The sequence below is a fragment of the Chrysochloris asiatica genome, unplaced genomic scaffold (assembly GCF_000296735.1).
Source record: "Chrysochloris asiatica unplaced genomic scaffold, ChrAsi1.0 scaffold00019, whole genome shotgun sequence".
Lineage (NCBI taxonomy): Eukaryota > Metazoa > Chordata > Mammalia > Afrosoricida > Chrysochloridae > Chrysochloris > Chrysochloris asiatica.
Genome location: NW_006408537.1, coordinates 16,163,389 through 16,171,315, shown reverse-complemented (window position 1 = coordinate 16,171,315; position 7,927 = coordinate 16,163,389). Strand labels below are relative to the sequence as shown.

Here is a 7,927-nt window from a genome sequence, read left to right as displayed (position 1 = left end):
TGATTGAGTGCTTATCCTACAGAGCTACACCAGGGCTCCTAGGCAAATATGCTGTTGTTGTTGTTAAGCGCCTTCAAGTGGATTCTGACTCAGAGCAATCCTGTAAAGGGTTTCCAAGGAGTAGCTGGTGATTATGAACTGCTGACCTTGTGGTTCAAACTGACCTTGTGGTTCTGTGCTTTACCCCACAGTGCCACATAGTTAAACATAAATTCATATATATCAATTTTGTTCATTTTTATAAATTATGATGATTTTATTTACCCTTATTATTACAATTAGTCTGGATTCTAGAAGTTTCAAAAAAATAATAAAAACATCATCAAAGAAGTAGCTAGAGTACCAGAGACATTGTTGCCATCCCATATTGCATTGCACCATTATTAATTATTGGTTTAATTTTTAAATGAAGGGATTTCATGTTAAATTGTTAAATTTGTTTTAGTTAAGATGGATATTATATAAATTCAACATGAATTTTTTTAGAATGGATAAAGTATGTTAATCAGGTAAGTTAGTTGTAATAAGCACTTATTCATAAAATTAGTTGAGCCATTGTATGTGTTCTATTTGTTTCTAGTGTCCACATATTTTAAGAAAAAAGCATACATTGTATTACCAAAAATCCACTTAGTTAAATGTATTTTATCTTCTTTTAATTAAATTAGACCTGTGATTACAGATGGCAATCTATAAAGAAAAAAAAAGTAGAATAAAAGCAAAGCTAAAACTATTTTAATGAGTCAGAAATAGCACATAATTGAATTTGAATGTGAGTGGCACCCCAACCCCCAGAAATCAATGAGAATGAGGCTTTGTGGTATGAAGGGTGAGACAGAGAAAGCAGCCATCACTTTTAAGGTTATATACAGTCAAAAAGAATACTAAGAGGGAAGATAAGGAAAGTACAGATATAACTGGAGAAAAAGATACCAATGATGAAGGACAGTCAGAGGCTCTGAATTCTTACAACATTCAACATAAAATAGAAAACAAAGCATACTGGGCCATTTTGGGAGTTGGGGTTAAGTTAAAGGTGCCAGTACTTTCCAGGAGCTTGCAAAGTTTGATGAACTGTTTTTGAAAGCTTCCCCAAAGGAAGTGTTCAATTACCAGGACTCTGTAGACCCCACTTCAATTTTATAGATGATGGTGTCCGGTGTACTGCAGGCAAGTCACCAGTGAGGCTTTCTAGACTCTTTGATTACCTCTCTAATGGAGAAGCAAGGATAACAGAGGGCTGACCAGTATAATATGAACTCTCAAAACTCTGGGTTAACTATACACTAGCAGTTGTTATTAAGTGTAATGAGTTAGTTCCAACACATAGTAACCCTGTATAGGGTTTCTGAGGAGAGACTGGTAAGTTTAAACTGCTGACCTTGGGGTTCAAATGGACCGTGCAGTCCAGTGCTTATCCTATAGTGCGACACCCGACTCCCTAAACATGAAATACTATAAGGGGAATTATTTGTGCTGTAAGAACATGGATAGCGTCTCCTGATATGGTGTGGTAGGATAAGTGCTAGACAGCTAACCTTAAGGTCAGTGTATCAAAAGCACCAGCCACTCCTGTGAAACCCTATACTGGGATGTTATGAATTGGAACTGACTCAATAGCATTTAACAACAACAACAAAACTACATTTCCATCACATGCACATATATATATACGCACTTATAACTTAATATTTATTTAATATATATATATGTAATTATGGTTGGCCCCATTTATTGCACAGTACACTTCTTCATAGAGATTCTGGGCTTACAAAAGCAGATCAGGTCTTGCTTTTGTGTGTTTGAATGGCTAATCTTTGAGGTTAGTAGTCAATCAAGACTATTTGCACCAAACATGGGGGGTCACTAAGAGTCAGAAATGACTCCACAGGGATGTTTTTGTTTTTTAAGTTACTAATATTTTCTTTATTAAAAAATAAAAAATCACATTTTGAATATTCAGAGTAAAATAATGAAACATGAAACTGGCAATAAATGTTAAGAAAGTCAGCTGGTGTCATTCCCATACAAATTCTACTGACTTAAAATCAATTATATAACTCAATTGCCACTTAAGTGTATTTTATTTCTTATATCAAGAAAGCTTCTTAAGAGAATTCTGTTTATAAAAGAGACCATAAACAAGATTTTGAAGAAATATAAATACTGTACCTTCAGGATATTTTCTTTGTATGCTTTTATTCTCTCCACTCAAATTCTAAGAACTCATTACTTTTTTGGTTTTCCTACTTACTGAGTTGCAATTATTATGACTTACACCTCCAAAGTGTCAATTCTATGTATAAAAATACCTATTTTTTTCCAAGAGAGTTTCAGCATTTCATTAGGCTGTGTCATAAGTCTCACCCAGTCAACCCTGAGAAGGGTTAGGATTTTCAGTTTGTGTCACAAGTAAACCTAATTAAGCATGCATTGTGACTTTGAAAAAGAACACTATCTCTACAGAAACACGTAAGTTAACCTACTCTCTGTCTATATATACTAAAGCTATATTTTTACATCAATACTGAAAATTATGTTTTAAAATAGTAATCACTATTGGAGAAGTTTACTAATTAATGGAATGCTACTACTTGGCCACTCAATAATTTTCTACTAAGAGGAAACCTCAAACTCTTTTGTTAATTATTTTTAAAGCTAAGCAGCTTCATTTTTCTTTGCTTTGAATCAATAGTCATATTTATGAGGCTAACTTCCTCTTTTAAATAAACCATTCTGTGTCACATAGAAAGATGTTTGTTAATGTGTAAATATAGTTTTTTAAAAAACTTTATATTCTTGTTATAAATTATATTATAATTAAAAATAGGAAATTGTTGACTTTTCTTCACCATAGGTAGCTACTTAAATAGTTTTAAAATTAAATTTTAAATTAATGTAATTTTAATATTTTCAACAAGTATTATACATTTTAACATCAAAACTGAGTCCCTGAATGCCCAAGTTTGAGAATAAATGTTACAATCCATATAGTCTTTCCCCTATTAGTCCTGGACACATGAAGTTCTCTAGAAACAAAAAATTATTTTAATGTTAGTACAGAGTTATGCACTAAGTTTCACTTAACATTATATGACCTCTACATCTTCCAAGTTCATACATTATCAACTGGGCTCTTATCCTCATAATGTTCTGCACAACCTTCAACATTTCTTAATACCTAAAACTCTTCCATTATCCCCTGTTTTTCTAATGGAAATTTGTAGACAGTTTTCCAGGTTGTCTTCTGATGAGGCCACTGTTTATTTTTCTACAACCCATGACTCACTTGGCAAAGAAATATATGTATAGTTAACCAGACCTTTGTTACTACATCCTGATCATTTTGTATTCCTTCTGAAATCCCTAGCCACTTTAGCATATGATATTATTTGATTTTACTTTGTTCCCCTGATAACAAAAGAATTCCCCCTCTAGGGCTATGTTGTTATTGATGTTGTTAAGTACCATCAAGTTGGTTTCAAGTTCAGGGTTCCTGAGAAGAGGCTGGTAGATTTGATCCACAGATCTTATGGTTAGCAATCAAATGCTTACTCTACAGGATATGAGGATGAACAAATATACTACAGTGGATATGAACTTGACAGTAGTTTACTTATTGCATACACTCACATCCTGGTGGAGGAACACATCTCACACCATGAAAGATTACATAGGGCCTGCACCAGGAACAAATTGTACAATCCAGAGTTGTGGCAACAGGCTTTATAGTAACAAGAGGTTAGGGTAATTCCTGCTTTCTGTGAAAGGATTTCTTTGGCTTGTCTGAATGATTTCCTATGCTGTTAGGGAGTGAGACCCATTAGATTAATAAGTACCAGGTGAAGTGAAACTGATTTAATAGGGGAGCTAGTTGGGTGGAGAGCTATTCACTTTGATTTAGGAGCATCCAGAGGAACTTATGGTTAGTTCTTTAGGATCTCAAAGAAGATGAATACTCAAAATCAAAGGCAGCACAAAAAAGTTTGGTTTTATAAGAAATACCATATTATCTCTGAGTTTCACTCTCTCTCATTACCCTCTTCTCAATTATCTTCATTATACTCAGTTATGATCTATCCAGGCACAAGGTGGCTCCATATGATAAGCACTGAACTCTGAACCACAAAGTCCCTGGTTGGAACCCACCAGCAGCTCTGCAGGAGGAAAATTAGGTTTTATACTCCCACAAAGATTTAAAGCCTCAGAAATCCCATACAGGATTTTAGCATTCAATTTGCTACTATTTACTACTATTGTGGTCATCCTTTTTTAAGGCTTCTGTATCCATCTTGGGGTCCTGGTGTGGTGATGTAGGATAAGCACTGGACTAAAACATAAGTTTGAATTGCAAGTTTGGCTATTCAAACTTTCCAGCTGTTCCTCAAAAACCCTATACAGGGTCGCTTTGAGTCGGAACCTACTCAATGGCACTTAACAAATCCACCTACTGGGATTGCTTGAATCCTTTGGTAATTATTATTATTTTTAAATTATCTTTTTCATACAACTAGTAAGCACTCCCAGTTAAATGAATACAGTAATTTTCCTTGGACCATCATGCTCCTTATTTCCTTCATTTCCTTCTTACAAAGCATAGTCTTATATTCACTCACATTGTCTTTATTTCTCTCTATGCTCTATCTATCTGACCTGAAATCCAAAGACCAGGTTAATTCTATACCTCATCAAGTAAAACTGTATATATACCAACTTAAATGTACCCTAAATTAATTATTTATTTTCAATCCTTTTACAAATATGCTATCTATTAGTGTTTTTTACAATTCATCCTTGATTTCTATTTCTTTCTCTCAGCCAAATTCTTGCCTAACAGTAGATCATTTAAGTTCTTCCATGAATAATATATCATGGATATGAACACTTTTATCAGCAACAATGTAGCTAGTACCTTTGTTCAAGCCACCATATCTTCTCATCTAAAATACTTCAACATCCTTCTCAGTTGATGTTTTCCTTCAAGAAGATGTAGAATGGTAAATGAAAGCCTCTCTGAAGAAGTTAGCCATTTGCTAGATAAGGAAGAGGTAAGAGAAGACACAGAGTGTTGATGGTGGAGGAAAAACCAATGCAAAAATATTGGATTATTCATATTATGCAAAGGAGGCCAGAGTAACTAATCTGTTACAGAGTAACTAAGAAAGGAAAAGAAAGAAGTAGAAATCAGAATCGAGAAGATCCGGGAGACCAGGCCAGTTTTAAATCTTGCATGCCATTTTATGGTCTGATTATTAATTGAAGTGAAATGGAAAGCACTGAAGTGTGCTGATAAATGAGTGACATTATCTGGACTCTTGGTGTGGTGCTGTATAATAATTACTGAACTGTGAACCACAAGGTCGGCAGTTCAAACCCACTAGCTGCTCCTTGGAAACCTTATACAGGGTTGCCATGAGTCAGAACTAACTTGACAGCACTTAACAATAATAGTTTTCTGGCTTACATTTTAAATGATACTTTGAGAATTTCCACAGAGCGGGTAGCTGGAGTCAAAATATCAAGGGCTACCAGTGTATGTGTGTCAGTTCAAGTGACTTCAGCAACCCCAGCTCCTGCCAGCACATCTTCCCCTCCAGTAGATAAGCTACATTCAGCTGAGCCTGCAAGATTTGAGAGGCATTCAGGTGATTACAAGTTGATTCACGGTAGAGGTTTGTTGAAGTCAAAATCAACCAAATACTCCATGGCAGTTCTGTAGTACTGATGCCAGGAGGTGAAATGACTTGAATAATTTGGGAACTAATTAAAGAAAAAAACTTGTTTTCCCTTCTGTGAAGTTGTACCTACACAGCTATGACCTAAGCATAGAGAATTGTAATGCCATCAATGACCAGGCCACCAAGGATGCTTCAGAAGTGATAAAGAAACACTGTGTTGGACTAGGAAGTGAAGATTGAGAAAACCCTGTTAGGGTTGGAAACTGGATGAGTTTGTGACCGCAACAAGAGCAGTTTTAGTGAGTTGGTGAAGACAGTGATGTGGCTTTAAGAGCAAATGCTGTGCATAAAGGTCTACTATTAACAAATGCACATTAAAAAGGTCTCATTTTGAAGCATTCAACAAGGTTCTAAGAAGATTTAACAACTATTATAATCAATAAAACCATGCTCAAGTCACCACCTCAAAGCACTAATAATGTCAACAGAACCGACTGTGCTGAAGGATTCACCTCTATCTTTGGAAAGCCAAGAAATGGCACTTGCAGCACCAAATCTCATAACACAGCCTGTGAAGGACCTATGAGCAGCATGAAGAGTGCAAATAGAGAGAGGGGGAAACTAGGGCTGAAGGATTCTGGTCTCTACAAAGACTGTCAAGTTAGAAATATTAGAAGTGATATTAAAGAAGCCTTTGATAACATTATAGTTATCATCACAGATCTTAACATAAGATTAAACTCTTTGAATGTAAAGATTGATAAGCTGTTGTCTGATGTCACCTTCCTAACCTTACAGACATCAACAGGTACTTCTATGTTTATGCCAGTCACTCCATCGGAATCAAATCCACCTCCAGTTTCTACGACTGCAGTCACTCCCTTGGAATCAAATCCACCTCCAACTTCTATGACTGAGAGTCCTAGTCACATGCCTAGTGCTGCTTCTGAAACTATCACTGACTGATTTTCAAGATGCTAACTACTCATGTAAGGATGACATATTCCAGAACAACACATCAATACAACCTAACTATTATAAAGGACAATGAAGCACTTTTTTTCTTTTTTTTTTTTAATGATGATTCCCTTCAAGAAGACAGAATATATAGGATAAGTCTATGGATATCTAGTTTCATGCTAATAAATTAAAAGATACATAGTTTTATATAATTTTACAATTTAAAGCAATTTATTTGATCTGCAAACAATCATAGGTTTTTGCTATGATGAATGTAAATCTGTTTCCTAACTTCTAGAGGGCCTGCCATTGTCACCAGCATATCTATAGTAGCATGCATGCACACAGCATATCTACTACTGCAGTCAATGGGCCAAGGACTCTACCCTGCTGAGTGGATTCATTCCTTTCTTGCTGTCATGCCACAAGTTCTCAGTAATGACATTCTCAGTGTCAGCTAGTTACACTATATTTCAAGTCTCTCCAGAAATGAACCTTACAATACAAATACCAGTTCATGTGGATACCATCATTAATAACAGAGGGTGGCTAAGTGCCATCTTCTAGAGATTCTTACAAGTGTCCAGTATCACCAACATATGATGATCTTACTGACTGTGCATAAGACCTCATACCAACTACTAAGAAGTATTGCATCCTTCCTGCAGCAAATATTTCCAATCTGACTAAACCCCTGATTCACTGGGTATTGACTGCTTCCATTCTTCACTCTGTATTGTTGACTTAACCTGCATATTGATCAGTACAACAATAAGTCATGCTCCATTTAGTTCAGCCAACACAACCTATGTTCTAAGATTGTGAAACAAAGTTAAGTATCAAGGATATTAAGTTCTCATGTCTATTTACTGTAGTAAAAGCCCCATTGTACATTTAAGGGCTGAGCTCCCATTCCAGCTTCACTATTTATGTACTATCAGTGTGACCTTGAAAAACTACTTCCTCTATATAAGCTAGTACTTTAATAGGCATACCAGCCTTCCTTTATACATAATAGATAAAACTGATTTTGTATTTTGAAAATATGTAAATGAAAGGAATTTTGTCACTATTTTTCTTATTCTCTAAACATGTTGTAGGGTGCTCATGTCATATTTATTTATTCAACAAGTAAGTATTGGTTACCCACAGTGAGGTTTCTTTTATTCAGTTCTACCCTCTGGAAGCTCAGATTCTACTAACATGAGATAGACATTTGTAGAAACAATCTTAAGTGAAGGTCATTTCAGACACCTACACATGTAATAAGAATAAAAACAAATATGCTA

General features: G+C 35.3%; 1 pseudogene; it reads left to right on the top strand.

Annotated features, from left to right (window-relative positions):
• The window catches only part of LOC102827964, a 28,318-nt pseudogene that overhangs the window by 15,114 nt on the left and 5,277 nt on the right, over positions 1-7,927 (top strand).